Source organism: Trichosurus vulpecula, chromosome 3, assembly GCF_011100635.1.
Source record: "Trichosurus vulpecula isolate mTriVul1 chromosome 3, mTriVul1.pri, whole genome shotgun sequence".
NCBI lineage: Eukaryota > Metazoa > Chordata > Mammalia > Diprotodontia > Phalangeridae > Trichosurus > Trichosurus vulpecula.
In genome coordinates this window covers 27,839,601-27,853,323 of record NC_050575.1, presented here as the reverse complement: position 1 = coordinate 27,853,323, position 13,723 = coordinate 27,839,601, and positions in this window count along the sequence as shown.

Below are 13,723 nucleotides of genomic sequence, written 5' to 3'. Positions count from 1 at the left end.
ATATAGCTAACATTTCTAGCACTATACTGAATGGTAATGTTAGTAGTGTACATCCTTACTTTACCCTTGATCTTATTGGAAAGGTCTCTAGTTTATCTTCCTCAAGTATAATGTGGCTCTTGTTTTTATTTTTTTCTTTTAAAAATCCATTATTTATTTACTCTTAACATTCTTTTAAAAATTTTTTGAGTTCCATTTTCTCTCTCAGTCTTCCACACCTCTCCCATCACAAGCAATATGATATTGATTATACATATGAAATCATGCAAAACATATTTCCAGATTAGCCAGATGTAACTGTAAGGCAATAAACACAACATCAATGATGTTCTGTATCTCAAGGTATATGAGACTCTCCACATAGAAGGTAGAAGAAGTAAACCATTTATTCAGACACCAGAGGACCATATCCCACAAGCCATTTATCCAGTCAGTCTACTTCATCATAACAGTGAGGAACCCAAAACATTCAATACACAATACAACAACTTAGAGCCTGGCCATCCCAAAAACCTCTCCGACCCCCCACTGAGGTCTTCCCCAAACACAAACTCACAGTACAACTATGTCAGCCTCTTCAGTTCTAACAATTATGAGGGCAACCATTAGCAGCCATAACATCTTTCTCTCTCTCTCAGCATTTTCTGTGACATAACTTCCTTTTCCTGTCAGGAAACTCCTCCCACCACGTGTCCTAGGCTTCCTGGGATTTAAGCAGGTCACATGACCTATCAATGGGTGGGAAAGATCTTCAAATCCAAATTGTCACTACACTAGATTTCAAAAAGGCAAGAAAAATTAAGAAAGTGAAAAATTATACTTTAATTTGCACTTAGAACTCATCAATTCTGTCTCTGGAGGTAGCATTTTTTCCTATCATGAAACCTTTGGAATGATCACAGATCATTGTATTGATCAAAGCAGCTAAATCTTTCACTGTTGATCTTCATTACAATATTGCTGTTGCTGTGTACAATGATCTCCTGGTTCTGTTCGCTTCCCTTTTCATCAGTTCATATAGGTCTTCACATGTTTTTCTGAAACCACCCCCTTATCATTTTTTATAGCACAATGCACTCCATCACCATCATATGCCACAAACTTGTCTGGCCATTCCCTAATTGATGAGCATTCCTTCAATTTCCAATTCTTTACCAACATAAAAAGAGCTGCTGTAAATTATTTTGTGCCCTTTTTCCTTGTTCTCTTTGGCATACAGGCCTAACAACAGTATTTCTGAGTCAAAAGATATGCACAGTTCTATAGCCCTTTGGGCATAGTTCTCCACAGTTCTCCAGAATGGTTGGACCAGTTTATAACTCCACCAATAATTGTTAGCGCACCTATTTTTCCTTATCCCTTCCAACATTTGTCTTTTTTTTTATATTTGTGAAGTGGTATCTAAGAGTTTTTTAAATTTCCATTTCTCTAATCATTAGCGATTTAGTATTTTTCATAACTATAGATTTGATATCTTCTCAAAGCTGCTTGTCCACATGGAGAGAATCAAATCGATTCCATTTTGTATCATCACCAACATTTTGTATAGTTGCTGAAGTAAAGTTCTGTGCCCCTGAGCTAAATTTAGCTATTTCTGTAAATCATGTCATTTCAAGGGAATCAGCTCCTATTGTATCTCCAACTGGCTTGGAGGATGCAGGTGGATGCAACCAATCAGCATCCCTAAGTCCCAGAAAGTTCCTAAATCTAAAAATAGTAACTGTGCTTTACTATAAAAACCCTTGTGATTCTCTCTTCAGGGTCCTTGCACCAGCTGAGGAGCCTTCAAATTGATTTGTTTTGCAACTGCATGTCCTGTTAACAAATCTCATTGTTCAGGCTTTGTTTCCTCAGTTTACCTCATTTCACTCATGACAATTAGTGAGCCAGCCAGGAGACCAAGAAAGGACCCTGGCCCCCAGGGGGCAGGGGTGACTTCTCTGAGGAACCTCGTGGCTCAGTTAATTTTCCTGCCAAAAGACTTCTCTGCAGAAGACTGTCTCAGAAGTTGGACCTCCCTTTGATTTCAAAACTTTCAAGCCAAGGTAAGCTTCCACTTAGATGGAAAAGAGATAACTAAGGTAAGTCTCCATACTTTTGGAGAAGTCATTTTCAGGGAATAATGGGATCTGGTAGCATACCCCCCCTGGAGAAGTTTCTTATGGCTTGGGACTAGGGAAGCTCCTGGTGGAGCCAGGAATGACTAAGAAGGACATAATTAGGTATGTGAAATTTGCTCTAAAACTGCAAGAGATTCAGCTGACAGTTTGTTTTGGCCTCAAACTAGTACCTTTGAGTACTATAAATTAAAATATTTAAGGCTAGCCATGGGGGCTAAACATCCAAACTAGATGGAATATTGGTTTTGTTGGGTTGCCCTTTCTAATGGCACATCTTCCCTCTATCCTGTCTGTCTTGCCTGCTCCCTGTTCTGCTCCTTTGCAACCTTTCTGACTACTACTTTTTCTGCTACTGCCACCTCACCTTCTTCACCCTCTGTACCCTTATCCTAAGTCTCCTATCCTCCTGAACTAGCTGGAGATTTAATTTCTCTTGAACCCAAGAGGCCCATAAGTAGTATCTTCCCTCTTCAAGAAAGGCTTGTACATAATCCAGCACAACCTGACCAGATGGTCATGATTTGTAATCATCAGCTTTTCAGTCCCTCTGATCTTTCTACCCAAATTGGACAAAGATCCAGATGTAGTTATAACCCAATTTCAGACCGTCTTCAAGGGTTATAATTTCACCTGGGGGGATATAGTTGAACTGATGGAAACCTTACTCTCCCTCAGTTAAAAACAAAACAAAAAACATGTCATTATTGGAGCTGCTAATCTGGAAGTTCTGGCAAGAGGGAAGTGGAGCTGGCCCTGCAGGTCTCCCAAATGGGCCGTTACAGGATCTGCAATGGAACCCCAATAATCTAGCTGATTACACCAGACTACTTCAGACTGAAAAATCATTAGAGGTATGGAGGTATGTGACATCCTCTCTGAAAGCTGGAGTAAATTCCAGGAGATAATTCAAGAAGGAAATAAAACCCGTGATTTTTATGAAAGGTTATGCAAAAGTAATAAGTAGTATGTGAGTCTAGATCCATTCAACCTGTGAGATGCAAGAATTATAAATTTTGCCTTTCCTAGCCAGAAATATGAAAGTTCTATCATAAGAGTTGCCTGGGTTGCATCAAAATACATCTTAAGAAACATTGCACAATATGTTTATGAAGGAAAAGATAAGGAGAAAGAGAAACATGAGCCAAAGGACTAAACCTCTACTTTTGATCCTGCACAGGTTGTGTCAGGAACTCACAAGTCTCTCGAATGTTTTTTACTGCTACAAGAAGGGCCATGTTGCCCGAGAATGTAGAAAGAAAAGAAAAAAAAATGGGACCTCAAGAACATAAATAGAAATGGGTCTGGAAATGCCCAGGAGAATCCAGCTGCATGAAGGTGCAGGGAAAGGGGAGGGACCATAGATCTTGGAAAGGACTCTTTTATTTTTCCAGATCCTGATGTCCTTGCCCCAGTCATTCAGGTCTATCCCTCTCCCCAAACTGGTGAACCCCTTGTCATTCTTAATGTTGGTGATGCAGTCTATGATTGTTTACTAGATACTGCAGCTTCTAATTCAGTTTTAATTGAGCAAACCAGTCTCTAATTGTACCTCTGTTGGATCTCTGGATGTTGCTGGAGTCTCATGAAAACCTCAGAGTTTTTCTAAATTGTCTTATCAAATGGATGGTATTCATTGATCCTCTTTCTATTGAACAGTCCTCCCTCCTCATGCCTAAATCTCCTATAAATCTGTTGGGGTGAGATCTCCTTTGTAAACTTAGGGCCATTCCTGGATTTGTTGCAAAGATGCTTCTGAAAGAGATCATTCCCTGCTTTGGCCCCCTGGCCTGCATTGATTCTGACAGGCACTCACTTCACCGATTCTGTTCTATCTCAGATTTGCTCCAGTCTAGGGGTAGCCCCCAAATTTCACATACCTCACCACCCCCCAGAGCTCTATATGAACAAGGAGCTTAAAACCATGATTGATAAGCTATGTGCCAAAATCCATGTAAAGTGGCCTGATGTTCTTCTCTGGCTTAGTTCTATCTGCACAGCAGAACAAGGTGGGGACTCCTTTTGAAATGCTTTTTGGGCACCTGCTTCCATACCCAAGCAAGACCTTTTCCTTCATTACACATATCTTTATTGAGAAGAGACACTTCTGTTGCTTCTTAGATATAGGAGCTACAAACTAGGCTGTAAGCAATCCATGACATGGAAGCTACAGTGCAGACTGGGTCTTTGGACTTGTCACTACATGACTCTCTCCCTGGAGATAAGGTGTACATCATGAATTTCCAGAGGACTGGTGGAACTCAACCCTCTTGGCAGGGCCCATTCCAAGGGCTACTGAATACCCCAATGACATCAAGATTAGAGAAAAGAATTCTTGGATACATTGCCCACATGAAACCTGCCCCACATACTGTTTCATGATATTTTTGCTTAGGTTTCCTTTATCCTGTTCGTTGCTTTTTTTCTCTCCTGTCTACCCCTCACAGGATGATTGGAAGAAACATAAGGCTATTAACAATCTCCATAGGGAAGTGGGACCAATTTTGTACCATCTCAAAGCAATTGGACCTCATGGATGTTGGGTTTGTCATCATATCCACCAACGAGACCTTGATCCATGGGAAGTCTTTCCCATTACTAAAAAGAAAACCCTTCCTCAGCCAGAAGACCCTTACCACTCAGATTGTGACCTTCCACCCTTAAAAGAGGCTTTTACTCCTTTTGCTTTAGACACATATAATCTTAATGGCCACAACAATAGGATGCTGATTCCCTTTCCCAAGAAAAACCAAATCACTCTTAAATTTAGTGGGTCTTGTAGTATTATTAAGGTTAAGGCCATCCCATTAAAAGTCATTATTCCCAGCAATTTGGAACTATGCCCAAAAGGCAACCAAACTGCATATACCCTTTGGTCCAGCAATGCCACTATTAGGACCATATCCCAAAGAGATCATAAAAAAGGGAAAAGGAGCTACACGCACAAAAATATAGCAGCTCTTTTTGTGTTGGTAAAAAAATTGGAAACTGAGGGGATGCCCATTAACTGGGCAATGGCTGAACAAGCTATGGTATATTAATGGAATGGAATACTGTTATGTAATAAGAAATGATGAGCAGGTAGATTTCAGAAAAAACTGAAAAGACTTATATGAACTGATGCAAAGTGAAAGGAGCAGAACCAGGAGAACATTGTACATAGTAACCACAACATAGTGTGATGATCAACTATGAATGACCTAACTCTTCTCAGAAATACAATGATCCAAGACAATTAGAATAGAAAATGCTATCCACATCCAGAGAAAGAACTGATAGAGTCTGAATGCAGATCAAAGCATACTATTTTCACTTTCTTCTGTGTGTGTGTTTCCTTTTGGTCTGTTTCTTCACAGCATGACTAATATGGAAATACGTTTTACAGGATTGCACATATATAACCTATATAAAATTCCTTACCATTCCAGGAAGAGGAGAAGGGAGGAAAGGAGGAAAAAAAATTAAAACTCAAAATTTTGTAAAAATTGGTATTGGAATTGCAATTGGAAAAATTGGAATTGCAATTGGAAAAAATAAAATGCTATTAAAAATAAAGAAAAAAAGTCATGACTCTCCTCCAGAGTTTCCATTTCTAGTGCTACTCTAGATTTAGGTATCATAGATAATTGCTTTAATACTTTTCATTTCCCTAATATTATTAAAAGGGATCTGTTTATCTGTGCCAAAGCCATTCTCCATAATGATAACAAAGACTATAAATCTGTATGTTTCCCTAATCAATACTACATGCAGTAGGCCTAGCTGGGTTCAGTTAGATAAAGTCGGAAACCAATACTACGACATTTGACAGTTCTTGGCAAAACCCTATGGTGGACATAAAGTTTGCCTTTCTGAAGTGTCATGGGGTTTAGTAACCCCAGGACAATTTTTCATTTGTAGTGATCAAGCCTACTCCTCTCTATCCCCTAATTGGTTTGGTACTTGTGAAATTGCCTATTTGACCCCATCAGCTTCAGTTTTTAATCATGCCGTAGGACTGGAAATCTGGGTGCATGGTTGTATAGTTATCAAAAAAGAGACAATACTCTAAGTAATTAGGACATAGTTTCAGTCCCAAACCCTACAAAATAACATGGAAATAGAATTAAGTTCCTTTGGTCGCTAATTCCATATATAGAAGTCACTGCGCTAGAGCAAGCAGTCAGAAACATCTCCCTTAAGACTGAGAGATTGATCCAGGCCAGAAATGAATTCATCTCCTCCCTCCAAATTGAGGCATATTCTTTAGCCCAGATGTTCTTACAAAATTGCATAGTCCTTGACCTCCTTACTGCTTCTCAAGAGGAGCCTATGCTATGATTAATCAGTCTTGTTCCTACATTAATCGATCAGAGAAAATTGTAACCAACCTTCATAAAATCCAGCAGAAGTTATATCAGAAACACAACTATCTACCCCCAGGCAACCTTGGTGGAATCCCTCTTCTTGGTTTACTTTGATTCCCTGGCTGCAGGGAAATGGCATGTTAGCCACTCTTGGTAAAAAGGCCCTTACTGCACCTCTATTTTGCAATTCTTTTTAGACTACACCTAAGGTGCTGTGTTAAAACTTATTCCAAGATAGCCCCAGAGAGGCTCAAGTTAGTGCACTCAGGAGATCATATCCATATTAAAAACCTTAGCTTATAGATAGTGATCCTTGGGAGCCTCCCAAGGATCAAAGTGGGGAATTGAGAGAATCAAAGCAATCCCATTTTGTATCATTGCCAACATTTTGTATAGTTATTAAAGTTAAGTTCTGTGTCTCCGAGCTAAATTTAGTTGTTTCTGTAAATCATGTCATTTTAAAGAAATCAGCTCCTATTGTATCTTTAACTGGCTTGTAGGATGCTGGTGGATGCACCTAATTAGCATCTCCAAGCACTGCAAAATCCCTAAATCTAAAAATAGTAACTATGTTTTACTATAAAAACCCTGGTAATTCTCTCTTCAGGATCCTTGTGCCTGCTGAGGGGCCTTGGAAATAATTTATTTTGCAACTGCATACTTTGCCAATAAATCACATTGCTCAGACCTTGCTGCCTTTCTTTACCTCATTTCACTTGCAACAATATTCTCTGACCATTTATCAATTGGGGAATGGCTTTTATTTTATAAATTTGGCTCAGTTCTCTCTGTATCTGAGAAATCAGAAGCCTTTATCAGAAAAACTTGCTGTAAATTTTTTTTTTGATATTTCTTCATTATCTATGGTGCATTTTTAGCAAAATGTAGTTTCCTTGATTATCTCTTTTAATTAAGTCTATTTTTGCCTTTGTTTTGTCTGTGATCATGATTGCTACCCTTGCCTTTTTTTTTTCCTTTGACTGCAGCTGAAGCATAATAGATTTCGGTCCAGCTCCTTATTTTAACTCTGTGTGTATCTTTCTGTTTCAAGTATGTTTCTTGTAAACACCATATTGTTGGATTCTAGTTTCTAATCCATTCTGCTATTTGTTTCCATTTTATGGGTGAGCTCATTCCATTTATATTCACAGTTATGATTTCTGCATACTTCCCTCCATCCCATTTTCTTCTATTTATCCTTCTTTTTCTTTCCTTTTATCCTTTCCCTCTGCAAAAGTCTGTTTTGCTTCAGCCTCCTTTAATCTACCCTCCTTTTTATCATCCTCTCCACCTTTCTTTTATTCCCTGTTTGGTAAGATATCCAAATGAATGTGTATGTATATTCTTCCCTCTTTGAACCTATTCTGAGTGTGCATTGCTTACCCCAATCCCCTACCATTTTCTACTCCACTGTAAAAGCTCTTCTTGAATGCTTCTTTTATGTGAGAAAATTTTCTTCTTTCTACCTCTCCCTTCCCCCTTCTCCCAGGGCATCTTTCTTTTTCACCTCTTCATCTTCTGGGAGATCATCCCAATATAATTGACTCACACCCATGCCCTCTATCTATGTAGACTCTTTCTAACTACTTTAATAATAATAACGAAGTTCTTAGCACTTACATGTATTATCTTCTTATATAGGAATGGAAACAGTTTAACTCTACTGATTATCTTATGATTTTTCTTTCATGTTTACATTTTTATGCTTTTCTTGAATATTGCATTTAAAAATAAAAATTTCTATTCAGCTCTGGTCTTTCGGCAGGATTCCTAAAAGTCCTCTATTTTATTAAATAGTCATTTCCAACCCTCAATCCCAAAGGATTATATTCAGTTTTGCCTGGTAGGTTGTTTTTGATTGTAATCCTAGCTCCTGTGCCTTCTGGAATATAATATCCCAAGCTCTTCACTCCTTTAAGGTAGAAGCTGCTAAATCTTATGTGATTCTGACTGTGGTCCTGTGGTATTCCTGCCAACCTCCTAAGTTGTCTTAGTCTGGGAAAATGTCTCTCCCTGACCTTTTCTTGGCTCTTCTACTCCAGAATTTGATTTGAGGCATCACTTTAAAGTTGTTTGGAGGGTAACGTTGGGAGAGTTGATCAGGGTTGTTGTCTTTCCTCTGCCATCCTGACTTCCCCCTCCCCCACCTCTTGTATTTAGATAGATGCATATTTTCATATTAAAGAGAGATCCATTTGTTCCTATGCATTCTAGTGTTTTGGTTTCTTTTTTTTTTTTTTAACAAGAGTGGGTATTTTATTTTATCAAAACTTTTTTGGTATCTGTTGATATAATCTTGTGATTTTTTTTCTTTTTCTTATTAATATAGTCACTTATGTTTACATTAGTCCCAAGAGTGAAATATCCTGCATTCCTAGTATAAATACAATATGGTCATAGTGTATAATCTTTTTGATATGTTGCTGTAGTCTCCTAGTTCACATTTTATTTAAAATCTTTGAAACAAAATTCATTACAGATGTTGTTCCACATTTTTCCCCTTTTACTTTGACGCTCTCTAGTCTAGACATCAAGACTATAGTTGTGTTATAGAAAGAATTTTGTAGGACCCCTTCTTTTTCATTTTTTTCCTAAGATTTTCTGTAATGTTAGAATTATTCTTTAAATGTTTGATAGAATTTGCTTGTAAATCCATCTATTTCCAGGGTTTGGAGTATTTTGGGGGTGGAGTGGGCGGGAGGGGAAGAGTTTCATTTATGGCTTTTTAAATTCCTTTTTGTAAGATTGGTTTGTTTAAGTCCTTTATTTCTTGTTCCGCTAATCTAGGCATTCTATATTTTTGTAAAGGTTCATTAATTTTATTTAGATTTTCACTTTACTTGACATACTCTTAAGTGGAAAAATTCCTAATAATTTCCTTTATTTCTTCTTAATTGGTTGTAAATTCACATTTTTTCATTGTTGGGTTTTTTTTGGTTTGTTTTTTGGCAGGGCAATTGGGGTTAAGTGACTTGCCCAAGGTCACACAGCTAGCACATGTGTCAAGTATCTGAGGCTGGATTTGAACTCAGGTCCTCCTGATTCCAGGGCTGGTGCTGTACTCACTGCACCACCTAGCTGCCCCACCTTTTTTCATTGTTGATAGTGGAATTTGGTTTTCTTTTTTCTTTAAAAATAGAGTTAGCTAATGGTTTATCTACTTTATTGTGTGTTTTTAAAACATAGCTCCTAGTTTTATTTACCAGTTCAATTTTTTTTCATTCAATTTTGTTAATCTCTTCTCTGACTTTCAGGATTTCTATTTTAAGTTTTACTGGAGGCCTTTAATTTGCTAATTTATCAGGTTTGGTTAGTTGCATGCCCAATTTATTGATCTGCTTTTTCTCTATTTTGTTAATGAATATATTTAGAGATATAAATTTTCCCCTATGGCCTCCTTGGCTTCATCCTAAAATTTTCAATATTTTGTCTCATTGCCGACTTTATCTTTAATGAAATTAATGATTGCTTTTATGATTTGTTCTTTGACAATTTAACCATCCTTTAGGATTAAGTTATTTAGTCTCCAATTAATTTTTAATATTTTCTTCATTAACCTATTACTGAATATAATTTTTATTTATGGAATATCCTTTTTTAAACATTTTATTGCATTGTGGTACATAAAAGATGAGTCTAATTTTTTGCTTTTCTGCATTTGTTTTTGATATTTTTAATGATCTAAAATATTGTGAATTTTTTGAAGGTACAATACAAGGCTCAGATATATGTATACTCCTTTCTATTCCTATTTAACAATCTCCTGGGCCCCATCATATCTAACTTGTCTAAAATTCTATTCAGATCCTTCACTTTTCAGGTCCTTTGCTTTTTTGGTTATTTATACTGAATTATATTCAGATCCTTCACTTTTTTTGGTTTTTATTTAGATTTATTGAAGGCTAAGAGAAATGACTTGAGGTCTTTCATTATTATAATTTTATTCTCTATTTCTCCCTAAAACTCATTTAACTTTTCCTGAAAGTATTTGGATGCTATGCTATTTGGTGCATATATGATTAATATTTATATTAATTCATTGTTTATGGTACCTTTCAGCAAAATGTAGTTTTCTTTTTCATCTCTTTCAATTAAGTTAATTTTTGCTGTTGACTTATGTGAAATTACAATTGCCACCCCTACCTTTTTTACTTTAGCTGAAGTAGATTTTGTAATAGATTTAGTAACAGATTTTGCTCCAGCTCCTTATTTGAACTCTGTATGTATTTTTCTTTTTCAAATGTGTTTCTCTAAACAACGTATTATTGGATGCTGCTTTCTGATCCATTCTGCTTTGCTCTGGATGAATTCATCCCATTCACATTTATAGTTACAATTGTGAATTGTATATTTCCCTCCATCCCATTCTTTTACATTTTTCTTTTTCTTTGGTTCCCATTCCTCTTTATAAAGAAGAATAGGGTAATCAGAGACAAGAAGTGAGCTCAGCTCCAGGGCTCTAGGTTTAGTTTGTTCACTTGCACATTTTCTCTTTTCCTCACTCAGAGCCTAATTCTGTGCTTTCTTTTTTTTTAAGATCTTTAAATTCCACCATCTTCCATTAGATTTTCCTTGTCTTAAGACTAATCTTTCCCTTAATCTACCTTCCCTCTTTTTTCCCCTTTCCCTTCTGTTTCCCAATGAATGAAATCTATTTCTGTAACCAACTAGGAGTATGTGTATGTATATACTCTTCCCTCTTTTGACCAGTTCAGATGAGAGGTTTAAGTGTTCCTTCTTGTTTTACGGACTTCTAATGGCACATTCCAATTATGTGAGATAATTTTCACTATTATTCTTTTCCCTTTCCCTTCCTTAATATATTCCTTTACCACTCCCCTTTATATTCATCTTTTAGGATCATCAAAAGAATAGAGCCAGTCCCAGGCCCTCTGTCTAATTAGATTCCCTCTATGACTCCTCGTGATAAAGGGAGACGTATTATCTTCCTATATTAGAATGTAAACAGTTTGTCCTTCTTTAATCCCTTATGATTATTTGCTAATGTTTAACTTTTTATGTTATTTTTGTCTTTGGTGCCTGTGTTTGTTTTTCATATTTTCTACTCAGCTCTGGTCGTTTCATCAAGAATGCTTGGAAGTTTCTTATTTTATCAAATATCCATCTTTTGCCCTGCTGGATTCTACTCAGTTTTGCTGAGTAAGTTATTGATTATAAACTGCTATCTTTTACATTCTGGGATATTTTTTCCAACTCTCCAATTTTTTGTGGTGGTGGCTGCTAAATCATAACTGATACTGACTGTGGCTCCTTATTACTTGAATTTTTTCTCTCTGATTGTAATATTTTTTCTTTGACCTGGTGTATTGGTAATTAAGGTGAGAATTTTTTTTTTACTGTTTTCTCTTTTAGAATGCTGAAGTAATCAAGTGCCTTTGATTAAGTCTTACTAGGTGCAAAGCCCCAGGCCCATACCCTTTTGCTGATTAGGTGTGAAGCCTTCAGGCCCTAAAAAGAGTATATAAACTGAGAGGTTAGCGTTTTATCTGGGGCTCTCACTCACTGGAAGAGTGTTGGTGGGAGACTCTGGGTAGCCGCTGGAGCCCCCCACCCACCCCCGGCTTTGAAGAAATCCAGATGTTGGTGCTTCTCTGGTAACTATGTATTGCTATGGATAGACTGGTTTGTGTTGTTTGCTCTGTTTATATTGTCTCTGTTTGTAATTTCTATTTGTATTTTCTCTGAAGTTCAGGGTGCTGGCTTTTCCCCCGAGCTAAGTGAATGATATATATGTTTAATTAAACTGAGATTGTTAACCCCTTAAGGTTGCTTTCCTTGGTAAAGCAGATCAAAAAATCTGTGCTAGCAGCCCTCATGTGTGCTGGTCTTGTTGGGTCTTACACCTCAGCAGCAGCTGCAAGCAGCATTGTTGTTACACATGGAAGCTCTGAATTTTAACTAAAATATTCCTAGGAATTTCTACTTAGGGTTTTTTTTTTTTTCAGGAAACGACTGGTGAACTCTTTCTATACTGACTTTGCCCTCTAGTTCTAAGAGAGCTGGGCAGTTTCTTTTATTATTTCTTAAAATATTATATCCAGTTTTGCTCTCTCTTTCTCTCTTTCTCTTTCTCTTTGGTCATGGACTTCAGGAGATTCATTGATTATTAAATTATCTCTCCTCCGTTTGGAAGTTCAGTTGTTTTTGCTATGAGATACCTTCTCCTGCTTTTTCAGTCTTTTGACTTTATTTTAATATTTCTATTTGTCTTATTGGGTTACTAGCTTCTATTTGATCAATTTTAATTTTTAGGGAGTTCTTTTTTTTCTTGGGTGAGGTTTTATATCTCTTATTCCTAGATGGGAATTCTTTTTCCCATTCTCTTTGCCATTGTACTCATTTCTTTTCCCATCTCTTCCCTCTACACTCTGATTGGGGGGGGGGGGTGGAATTTCTTTAATTGTGGGCTCCTTTAAAGTTACAAAGCATTCCTGAGGTATGTTTAACAATGAGAAAATTTCCATCAGTTGACACCAAAGTTATGATACAATGGGGCTAGAGATACATTCCTTTAGACTACCTATGTTTTCAAGTTATCATATGGGCTTAATGACCAAATGGTACTTATACATCTGAAAAAGGAAATATTCCAACATAGTGGTAAGAACTTTAGGGCAGCTAAGTAGTGCAGTGGATAGAGTGCTGGGCCTGAAATCAGGAAGACTAATCTTCCTGAGTTCAAATCTGGCCTCAGACACTTACCAACTGTGTTACCCTGGGCAAGTGACTTAACCATGTTTGCCTCAGTTTCCTCATCTGGAAAATAAACTGGAGAAGGATCCAGTATCTTTGCCAAGAAAACCCCAAATAGGGTCACAAGGAGTCAGACACAACTGAAATGACTGAGCAAGTAACAACCCTGTATCTAGAGCCAAGGAAAGATGTTCATAGTGTACCCAATGGTCTTAGTACCAGAGGTAGAGAGGGTGATGCCTGTGTCATTAAGTAGAGCTGTCTCTACAGTTAGCTACATCTTGGCTAAAGTCAGCACACCCTTCATGGTCTGTCTTGTTAGAAGCATCCAAAAACTCAATACCATTAACCACGGTGGATCCACATAAACCCACTATGAGGAGAAACATGCCAGGGCTTGACACGTTGCTAAAAATGTGTTAGAAAAACCAACAAAGCCAGTGCCTCCAAGGCAATGGCTACCTGATCCTTAGGAAGCCTATTTTAATAGCAGTAGAATTGCAAAAATGATATTGGCTCTTTTGCACTGAGGGCTTCTGAATGATC